Genomic DNA, 12,294 nt, shown 5'->3' with positions numbered 1-12,294 from the left:
ATATGGGGTTGGTGTGAGCGACTACCCGATACTTCCATTCGACCCTTCTCTTCCTTTTAAAAAACTACAAATTCTGGATGATGGTACGTTATACAATATTTATAATGATTTAGACCAGAGGCGATACTCATAATATGTGATTTAGGATAGGGTGGATAACACACCCATTTACTCATTCACCTAATTGGGGAACTTAATTGGTGATTGATTGTTGGAGTGCCTCTAATATTTATCACATTGTAATGATAATTAATGTTATATATATTTCCTTCCTGTTTAGTCACGTCGCCATAGAAAAATTTAGAGATTGTCTCTTTCCTTATCCCTCCCCCACCTTCCCGTCATGGATACCCTAAATACTGATTGGGGAGAATTTATGACAAATCTGAAAACTGCTTGCCTGAATGAACATAAAGTTGAGGATGATTTGAAAACCTATTTCTATAAGATCTATGGATTATTGAAACGTAAATCTCATCTACATTGGCATATTGAATATTTTAAGATGTACGTTACCGACTGTATTTGCCCTATAGGTTTGCGAAACCAAATTTTTCCAACCCTAAAAGACCCCTCACCGGATTTTAGGAAAAACTGGGAAAACATCCTGACTAATTGTAGTCTTGATCTCATGAAAACTTTGATTAATCAATATAGTTTGGATATGACCTTATTAGATAAAGAGATTGAACGACTGAATACCGAATATATATATCTGAAGGACAACCCATCTTTTGACCCTAAATGGAAGGAATTAAGAGATCGGTTGGAAACTCTGAATAAATCTATTATCACAAAAAAACAGATCAAATTTAATAGAGATAAATCCGCCTTTACAGAAGGCTATGCATACCGTTGGTCAAATAGGAACTTGGGGAGAAAACCTCCTCTTCGATATAATACCTTTAGTAATCCAACAATGGAGATAGAATCTGACTCCTCTTTGACATCAACTTACTCATTACCAAGTAATCCTAGACCTTCGGTCACCCCAACAGCAAATTCTACTCGTAAAAGATTACGTTATGGTGGTGGTACCCCACCTGTGAACCCTAAAAAAGATAAGAAGGGTTCCAAACCCCCTAAACCGACACGTACACCTGCAACACAAATACCTATTGAGGTTACTCCCTCAATAGAGGGGGCTACGGGCCACTCCACACTTCATGGTACTATCCCAAAGGTCTTGAATTCAACATTAATGACTAACAAACATACCAAAATAAATGAGGACATGATTTTTTTAGATCTAAAAAAACAACAAGGGAATCTGGATTCCTATATTCTCAAACCAGCACCAGCACTACCACACATTCCCAACCCGACACTAACCGTAATATCGTAAATCTGACCCCCTATTGTTTGTCAGACGAACAGGTGTCAGTACTCCATTTGGGCCTAGGGTTTTGCCCACTGGATAGACTTAAAGTTAATGAAACAATAAAAGATTTGTATTTGTTTGCACGGAATCTCACATTTAAGTTTTTATTTGACAAAGATCGCACCAATTTGAATCTAGAACGCGAACTTACAGAACGCACTAAACACTTTAGTATGGCGGAATTTCGGGCATTACGGGATCTTATGCTCCTCTATGATGAAGGAGCCATTGAAGACCCTACTTCACAAACTACACCCCCTTCCAACACAGCCTCATCCACCCACATAGAACACTTAGAGGTGGGCTCTAAGAAATTTAAACTACGCTCTCGTAGATTCCCTGACCTCACGATATGCCCTACCATCTGGAATTTTCTTCAAACTACAATAAGAGATCTGAAACGACAGCATTGGCATGATGTTACCCCTAATCTTGATGTTGGACAGATTCAAGCATTAAAAACTTTACAAAAACATCCAGATTTGATCATTAAACAGTCGGACAAAGGTGGGAATATTGTCGTCATGACACACCACCAGTACCAGACCATGTGTATGACCATCCTTAATAACCCTATCTGGTATTGTCCGATTGACCAATCAGTACCTAACTCATTTCATCAGGAACTCTGTATTCTCTGCACTGGGGCATTTATGGCAGGCCTCATTGACAGAGATACATTAGACTTCCTGATCCCTAAATTTCCGATGGTTCCTACCTTCTACGCTCTTCCCAAGACACACAAAAATTTACCATTACCCCCTGGTAGGCCAATTGTCTCGGGGATTGACTCACTGACAGACCATGCCAGTAAACTGGTAGACGCCTATTTAATGCCACATGTGCGAAGACTCCCTTCTTACATTAAGGACACGACGGATTTGTTGCAACAACTGGAGGGGATCCAGATCCCTCCGGATGCCCTGCTCGTGGCGATCGATATCGAGGCTCTTTACTCGAGTATCCCCCACGGGCAGGGCATCCGGACGGCTGGATCCTTTTTGTATGAGCAGGAGATCAATACATGGCCATTTAATGAATTCATTTTAGCATTGTTGGAATTTATATTAACAAAGAATTACTTTACCTTTAATGACCAATTATATTTGCAAACCCAAGGCGTTGCCATGGGGACTTCTTGTGCCCCAGCATACGCAAATTTATTTTTGGGAGGTTGGGAGAGACAAATTCACTCTGATGATAAACTTGCTCCACTTTTGGAGGACGCTCTACTATGGTATCGCTATTTAGATGATTTATTTATAGTATGGACTGGAACTAAGGAAAGATTCCTCCAGTTCATGCAAGAATTAGATAATAATGAATTTAATTTGAAATTTACGTTTACCTTCGATACAGAGCGGATTCCATTTTTGGATCTCTTCATCATAAAACAGCCCGATGGCACTTTATATACGGATCTCTATCACAAACCCACCGCAGGCAATACTTTATTGTTTGCTACCAGCGCCCATCCGGAACCCTTGGTGCGCAGCATCCTGTTTGCACAGTTTCTGCGATTACGCAGAAACTGCAGCCGAGACGTTGACTTTAAAGTCCAAGCTGATGCCTTACGTGACCGTTTATTAGCCAGGGGCTACACTCCCACAAATTTGAGGAAAGCCTTTAATAAGGCCGTGTCCCATCCTAGAGACACATTATTACATAAACGACCTAAAACGACAAGTAATGAATCATTGAGATTCATCACAACATATTCTGCCCACCATAAAATTCTTCGGAATATCCTCACAAAAAACTGGCATTTACTCACGGAGCATCATGTCCTAGCTAAATACATACGGCCTACCCCCGAATTAGTCTTCCGAAGAGCATGCTCCCTTCGGGATCGTTTAATGCATAGTCACTATACATCTACTAGTCCTACGCATAGACATTCCAGAGGTACATTTAAATGTAACAACTGCCCCCGTTGCCCATGGGTCCTGGAGGGTAACCAATTTACTTTACCTAATGGAGAAGTCTTTCTACCTCGTACGTTTTCCGATTGCAGTACGAAGGGGGTCATATATTTTATGACCTGTAAATGTGGAGCCTTTTATATTGGAAAGACTATTCGAGAGTTTAGACAGAGGATTGGTGACCACTTATATTATTCAGAAAGTGGGAAACTTACCACAATTGGTAGACATATTGGTTTTTACCATCGCTTTGATACCACAGTGATCCAATTCTTTGTTCTCGAGGTAGTCTTTCCAAATCCTAGAGGTGGAAATTGGGATCGAACGATCCTACAGAGGGAAACCCTGTGGATCGAACGACTCAATGCCACCCTACCACCAGGTCTCAATGAGACAATTTCTTACAAACCGTTTTTATAATAGGTGACGCTATATATGCCACCAATAAAAAACCTATCCCCTTCCCCCCACCCCATTCTCCCCTTCCCTCCCCCAAATTCCCCCTCCCCTAAATTTCCTAGATGATTCTCTGGTGTACGTGCCTGTCTCAGCTTTCTGGGGGACTAGATCCCCTGGTTATAATATGTATATTTTTGTATATTAAAAATGATGTATAATATGTTATATGTTTTTTGGATAAGTTTTTTGTTCCCCGTGTCATAATATTCCTATGTATTGGGAGATGTGCTCTGACCCCTAGAATTGAGGGACAGTGTCTTATGGGTAGTATGGAGTGTCCTTGACTTTTCTCCCCTTGGTGGACATGTGTTTCCCCTGGTCTGGACGATTTATTCGCCCGACTTGCAAGGGTTAACCTTTGGATCAAGGATCCATTGGGGTTATCCCCTTGCGCACTAACGCAGTAGCAGTCTAGCACTGCACCTGCGCAGTGTGGGGAAACAGACCACATGACGTTCGGACGCCGCCGGGACTTGACGTACGTCCGACGTGGTGACTGCTAGGTAACCCGTTCGGGCACCCTATTAGACCGCCGAGCGGACGCACCTGCGCAGCAGCGACCGTTTAGTACGCCTGCGTGGTGCGGAGAGGCGCGCCACATGACGTCGGACGGCGCCGATTTCCGGTGGACGCCAGACGCCGTGTGTGTTGGGGAGCCTATTTAACGGTCGAATTGACCGCCGAATAGACAGGTGCGCACGGACTCCATTAGGGCGGCATTAGGATATTGTCCCCGCTGACAGGTAACCACTATATAAGATGCTATTTACTCACTTACGAATTCGTGTAAACTTTCTTTTTGACGCATCGGCTTGGTAATGCCTGCGGTCTTTCTACCTTCTTTATACTTAAATGTTTTACATCCCCTTTGCAGTATTGATGGCCATTAAGCTATCTAACAGTGGACCTGGTATCTGATACTCAGCGAATGGTACAATATCCTTGCAAGCCTGCTTAACCATTTTGGTGTCTTATCCTTACACGATCCTCTGATTGGCTCTTTGGTAAGCCGATTCGCTTTTATTTATTTTAACCCCCCTTTGGAATTAAGGATGCTTACTTGGGTGAAGGGTTCCTTTCTAAATTTCTTTTTTCTATTATTTAATTCACATGGATACATTTGACTACTCACGTTTGAATTTTTACACTTATATCTATATGAGATATTATGGTTTAAATCACTTTTTGAACTTGTACCTCTGGAACTATATGTAGCCACTTCAATCTATTCTACCCTCACTCCTTCTTCTCTCCCCCTTCCCCCCCCCCTTTTTTCTCCCTCTCTACCCCCCTTTCCTCTCCCCCCCTTTTTTCCCCCCCCTTCCCCCCCCCTTTTCCCTTTCATCTCCCCCCCCCCCTTTTTTTTTTTTTTTTTTTTCCCCCCCCCCCCCCCTTTCCTCTTCCTTTTTTCCATGCCTCCCCCCCCTCCCCCCCCCCCTTTTATTTTATTTTTTTTTTTTTTTCTCTCAAAATCACGGTTTCACCCATTAAAACACAATTCTTTCTTTTTCCTCCCGCCCCTCTCCCCCTTCCCTTCCTTAATCCAAGATATACTTCTACCTAATTGATAAATGATTATAACATTATTTATCTAGAGCCGGCGCTTACCAATCCCCCATGTTCACCGTGGGGGGACTTTTGTGGACGTCCTTACCTGTAGCCTGTTCCTTGAAGTGGGGTGAGCGGATCTCCTTTTTTACATATGGGGAATTGTATATGTAAAATTAATAACACCATGATAATTGTATTGCTTATAGTTTTATATGTGTGTATTATTTAATGATTGTGATACTTTTGTATAGATATCCTCCTGAAGAAGCGGGCCTGTTCCCGCGAAACTAGTCGAGGAAAATTATTGTACATCCTCTACGGTTGAATGTTCCCTATGGAGAACCCGTCAGGAATACCTCAACTGTGATGTGCATACCATTGTACTTCTTCAAGTGATATTTCATTATTGTCTTGTTTTATATTTTGATTAAATATTATATCGATTTTAAATTCTATTGATGTTTTTCTATTACCAAGTACCGGTATAGTCCAATCTATTATAGGGCTGTATGGAACTATATATGGGGTTGGTGTGAGCGACTACCCGATACTTCCATTCGACCCTTCTCTTCCTTTTAAAAAACTACAAATTCTGGATGATGGTACGTTATACAATATTTATAATGATTTAGACCAGAGGCGATACTCATAATATGTGATTTAGGATAGGGTGGATAACACACCCATTTACTCATTCACCTAATTGGGGAACTTAATTGGTGATTGATTGTTGGAGTGCCTCTAATATTTATCACATTGTAATGATAATTAATGTTATATATATTTCCTTCCTGTTTAGTCACGTCGCCATAGAAAAATTTAGAGATTGTCTCTTTCCTTATCCCTCCCCCACCTTCCCGTCATGGATACCCTAAATACTGATTGGGGAGAATTTATGACAAATCTGAAAACTGCTTGCCTGAATGAACATAAAGTTGAGGATGATTTGAAAACCTATTTCTATAAGATCTATGGATTATTGAAACGTAAATCTCATCTACATTGGCATATTGAATATTTTAAGATGTACGTTACCGACTGTATTTGCCCTATAGGTTTGCGAAACCAAATTTTTCCAACCCTAAAAGACCCCTCACCGGATTTTAGGAAAAACTGGGAAAACATCCTGACTAATTGTAGTCTTGATCTCATGAAAACTTTGATTAATCAATATAGTTTGGATATGACCTTATTAGATAAAGAGATTGAACGACTGAATACCGAATATATATATCTGAAGGACAACCCATCTTTTGACCCTAAATGGAAGGAATTAAGAGATCGGTTGGAAACTCTGAATAAATCTATTATCACAAAAAAACAGATCAAATTTAATAGAGATAAATCCGCCTTTACAGAAGGCTATGCATACCGTTGGTCAAATAGGAACTTGGGGAGAAAACCTCCTCTTCGATATAATACCTTTAGTAATCCAACAATGGAGATAGAATCTGACTCCTCTTTGACATCAACTTACTCATTACCAAGTAATCCTAGACCTTCGGTCACCCCAACAGCAAATTCTACTCGTAAAAGATTACGTTATGGTGGTGGTACCCCACCTGTGAACCCTAAAAAAGATAAGAAGGGTTCCAAACCCCCTAAACCGACACGTACACCTGCAACACAAATACCTATTGAGGTTACTCCCTCAATAGAGGGGGCTACGGGCCACTCCACACTTCATGGTACTATCCCAAAGGTCTTGAATTCAACATTAATGACTAACAAACATACCAAAATAAATGAGGACATGATTTTTTTAGATCTAAAAAAACAACAAGGGAATCTGGATTCCTATATTCTCAAACCAGCACCAGCACTACCACACATTCCCAACCCGACACTAACCGTAATATCGTAAATCTGACCCCCTATTGTTTGTCAGACGAACAGGTGTCAGTACTCCATTTGGGCCTAGGGTTTTGCCCACTGGATAGACTTAAAGTTAATGAAACAATAAAAGATTTGTATTTGTTTGCACGGAATCTCACATTTAAGTTTTTATTTGACAAAGATCGCACCAATTTGAATCTAGAACGCGAACTTACAGAACGCACTAAACACTTTAGTATGGCGGAATTTCGGGCATTACGGGATCTTATGCTCCTCTATGATGAAGGAGCCATTGAAGACCCTACTTCACAAACTACACCCCCTTCCAACACAGCCTCATCCACCCACATAGAACACTTAGAGGTGGGCTCTAAGAAATTTAAACTACGCTCTCGTAGATTCCCTGACCTCACGATATGCCCTACCATCTGGAATTTTCTTCAAACTACAATAAGAGATCTGAAACGACAGCATTGGCATGATGTTACCCCTAATCTTGATGTTGGACAGATTCAAGCATTAAAAACTTTACAAAAACATCCAGATTTGATCATTAAACAGTCGGACAAAGGTGGGAATATTGTCGTCATGACACACCACCAGTACCAGACCATGTGTATGACCATCCTTAATAACCCTATCTGGTATTGTCCGATTGACCAATCAGTACCTAACTCATTTCATCAGGAACTCTGTATTCTCTGCACTGGGGCATTTATGGCAGGCCTCATTGACAGAGATACATTAGACTTCCTGATCCCTAAATTTCCGATGGTTCCTACCTTCTACGCTCTTCCCAAGACACACAAAAATTTACCATTACCCCCTGGTAGGCCAATTGTCTCGGGGATTGACTCACTGACAGACCATGCCAGTAAACTGGTAGACGCCTATTTAATGCCACATGTGCGAAGACTCCCTTCTTACATTAAGGACACGACGGATTTGTTGCAACAACTGGAGGGGATCCAGATCCCTCCGGATGCCCTGCTCGTGGCGATCGATATCGAGGCTCTTTACTCGAGTATCCCCCACGGGCAGGGCATCCGGACGGCTGGATCCTTTTTGTATGAGCAGGAGATCAATACATGGCCATTTAATGAATTCATTTTAGCATTGTTGGAATTTATATTAACAAAGAATTACTTTACCTTTAATGACCAATTATATTTGCAAACCCAAGGCGTTGCCATGGGGACTTCTTGTGCCCCAGCATACGCAAATTTATTTTTGGGAGGTTGGGAGAGACAAATTCACTCTGATGATAAACTTGCTCCACTTTTGGAGGACGCTCTACTATGGTATCGCTATTTAGATGATTTATTTATAGTATGGACTGGAACTAAGGAAAGATTCCTCCAGTTCATGCAAGAATTAGATAATAATGAATTTAATTTGAAATTTACGTTTACCTTCGATACAGAGCGGATTCCATTTTTGGATCTCTTCATCATAAAACAGCCCGATGGCACTTTATATACGGATCTCTATCGCAAACCCACCGCAGGCAATACTTTATTGTTTGCTACCAGCGCCCATCCGGAACCCTTGGTGCGCAGCATCCTGTTTGCACAGTTTCTGCGATTACGCAGAAACTGCAGCCGAGACGTTGACTTTAAAGTCCAAGCTGATGCCTTACGTGACCGTTTATTAGCCAGGGGCTACACTCCCACAAATTTGAGGAAAGCCTTTAATAAGGCCGTGTCCCATCCTAGAGACACATTATTACATAAACGACCTAAAACGACAAGTAATGAATCATTGAGATTCATCACAACATATTCTGCCCACCATAAAATTCTTCGGAATATCCTCACAAAAAACTGGCATTTACTCACGGAGCATCATGTCCTAGCTAAATACATACGGCCTACCCCCGAATTAGTCTTCCGAAGAGCATGCTCCCTTCGGGATCGTTTAATGCATAGTCACTATACATCTACTAGTCCTACGCATAGACATTCCAGAGGTACATTTAAATGTAACAACTGCCCCCGTTGCCCATGGGTCCTGGAGGGTAACCAATTTACTTTACCTAATGGAGAAGTCTTTCTACCTCGTACGTTTTCCGATTGCAGTACGAAGGGGGTCATATATTTTATGACCTGTAAATGTGGAGCCTTTTATATTGGAAAGACTATTCGAGAGTTTAGACAGAGGATTGGTGACCACTTATATTATTCAGAAAGTGGGAAACTTACCACAATTGGTAGACATATTGGTTTTTACCATCGCTTTGATACCACAGTGATCCAATTCTTTGTTCTCGAGGTAGTCTTTCCAAATCCTAGAGGTGGAAATTGGGATCGAACGATCCTACAGAGGGAAACCCTGTGGATCGAACGACTCAATGCCACCCTACCACCAGGTCTCAATGAGACAATTTCTTACAAACCGTTTTTATAATAGGTGACGCTATATATGCCACCAATAAAAAACCTATCCCCTTCCCCCCACCCCATTCTCCCCTTCCCTCCCCCAAATTCCCCCTCCCCTAAATTTCCTAGATGATTCTCTGGTGTACGTGCCTGTCTCAGCTTTCTGGGGGACTAGATCCCCTGGTTATAATATGTATATTTTTGTATATTAAAAATGATGTATAATATGTTATATGTTTTTTGGATAAGTTTTTTGTTCCCCGTGTCATAATATTCCTATGTATTGGGAGATGTGCTCTGACCCCTAGAATTGAGGGACAGTGTCTTATGGGTAGTATGGAGTGTCCTTGACTTTTCTCCCCTTGGTGGACATGTGTTTCCCCTGGTCTGGACGATTTATTCGCCCGACTTGCAAGGGTTAACCTTTGGATCAAGGATCCATTGGGGTTATCCCCTTGCGCACTAACGCAGTAGCAGTCTAGCACTGCACCTGCGCAGTGTGGGGAAACAGACCACATGACGTTCGGACGCCGCCGGGACTTGACGTACGTCCGACGTGGTGACTGCTAGGTAACCCGTTCGGGCACCCTATTAGACCGCCGAGCGGACGCACCTGCGCAGCAGCGACCGTTTAGTACGCCTGCGTGGTGCGGAGAGGCGCGCCACATGACGTCGGACGGCGCCGATTTCCGGTGGACGCCAGACGCCGTGTGTGTTGGGGAGCCTATTTAACGGTCGAATTGACCGCCGAATAGACAGGTGCGCACGGACTCCATTAGGGCGGCATTAGGATATTGTCCCCGCTGACAGGTAACCACTATATAAGATGCTATTTACTCACTTACGAATTCGTGTAAACTTTCTTTTTGACGCATCGGCTTGGTAATGCCTGCGGTCTTTCTACCTTCTTTATACTTAAATGTTTTACATCCCCTTTGCAGTATTGATGGCCATTAAGCTATCTAACAGTGGACCTGGTATCTGATACTCAGCGAATGGTACAATATCCTTGCAAGCCTGCTTAACCATTTTGGTGTCTTATCCTTACACGATCCTCTGATTGGCTCTTTGGTAAGCCGATTCGCTTTTATTTATTTTAACCCCCCTTTGGAATTAAGGATGCTTACTTGGGTGAAGGGTTCCTTTCTAAATTTCTTTTTTCTATTATTTAATTCACATGGATACATTTGACTACTCACGTTTGAATTTTTACACTTATATCTATATGAGATATTATGGTTTAAATCACTTTTTGAACTTGTACCTCTGGAACTATATGTAGCCACTTCAATCTATTCTACCCTCACTCCTTCTTCTCTCCCCCTTCCCCCCCCCCCCTTTTTTCTCCCTCTCTACCCCCCTTTCCTCTCCCCCCCTTTTCCCCCCCCCTTCCCCCCCCCCCTTTTCCCTTTCATCCCCCCCCCCTTTTTTTTTTTTTTCCCCCCCCCCCCCCCTTCCCCTTCCCCCCCCCCCCCCTTTCCTCTTCCTTTTTTCCATGCCTCCCCCCCCCTTCCCCCCCCCCCCCCTTTTTTTTTTTTTTTCTCTCAAAATCACGGTTTCACCCATTAAAACACAATTCTTTCTTTTTCCTCCCGCCCCTCTCCCCCTTCCCTTCCTTAATCCAAGATATACTTCTACCTAATTGATAAATGATTATAACATTATTTATCTAGAGCCGGCGCTTACCAATCCCCCATGTTCACCGTGGGGGGACTTTTGTGGACGTCCTTACCTGTAGCCTGTTCCTTGAAGTGGGGTGAGCGGATCTCCTTTTTTACATATGGGGAATTGTATATGTAAAATTAATAACACCATGATAATTGTATTGCTTATAGTTTTATATGTGTGTATTATTTAATGATTGTGATACTTTTGTATAGATATCCTCCTGAAGAAGCGGGCCTGTTCCCGCGAAACTAGTCGAGGAAAATTATTGTACATCCTCTACGGTTGAATGTTCCCTATGGAGAACCCGTCAGGAATACCTCAACTGTGATGTGCATACCATTGTACTTCTTCAAGTGATATTTCATTATTGTCTTGTTTTATATTTTGATTAAATATTATATCGATTTTAAATTCTATTGATGTTTTTCTATTACCAAGTACCGGTATAGTCCAATCTATTATAGGGCTGTATGGAACTATATATGGGGTTGGTGTGAGCGACTACCCGATACTTCCATTCGACCCTTCTCTTCCTTTTAAAAAACTACAAATTCTGGATGATGGTACGTTATACAATATTTATAATGATTTAGACCAGAGGCGATACTCATAATATGTGATTTAGGATAGGGTGGATAACACACCCATTTACTCATTCACCTAATTGGGGAACTTAATTGGTGATTGATTGTTGGAGTGCCTCTAATATTTATCACATTGTAATGATAATTAATGTTATATATATTTCCTTCCTGTTTAGTCACGTCGCCATAGAAAAATTTAGAGATTGTCTCTTTCCTTATCCCTCCCCCACCTTCCCGTCATGGATACCCTAAATACTGATTGGGGAGAATTTATGACAAATCTGAAAACTGCTTGCCTGAATGAACATAAAGTTGAGGATGATTTGAAAACCTATTTCTATAAGATCTATGGATTATTGAAACGTAAATCTCATCTACATTGGCATATTGAATATTTTAAGATGTACGTTACCGACTGTATTTGCCCTATAGGTTTTGCGAAACCAAATTTTTCCAACCCTAAAAGACCCCTCACCGGATTTTAGGAAAAACTGGGAAAACATCCTGACTAATTG

The sequence above is a fragment of the Lithobates pipiens genome, unplaced genomic scaffold (assembly GCF_037356315.1).
Source record: "Lithobates pipiens isolate NorthernLeopardFrog02 unplaced genomic scaffold, aLitPip1_a1.2 Scaffold_8, whole genome shotgun sequence".
Lineage (NCBI taxonomy): Eukaryota > Metazoa > Chordata > Amphibia > Anura > Ranidae > Lithobates > Lithobates pipiens.
The sequence above is the reverse complement of the archived record's forward strand: the minus strand, read 5'-3'. Positions refer to the sequence as shown.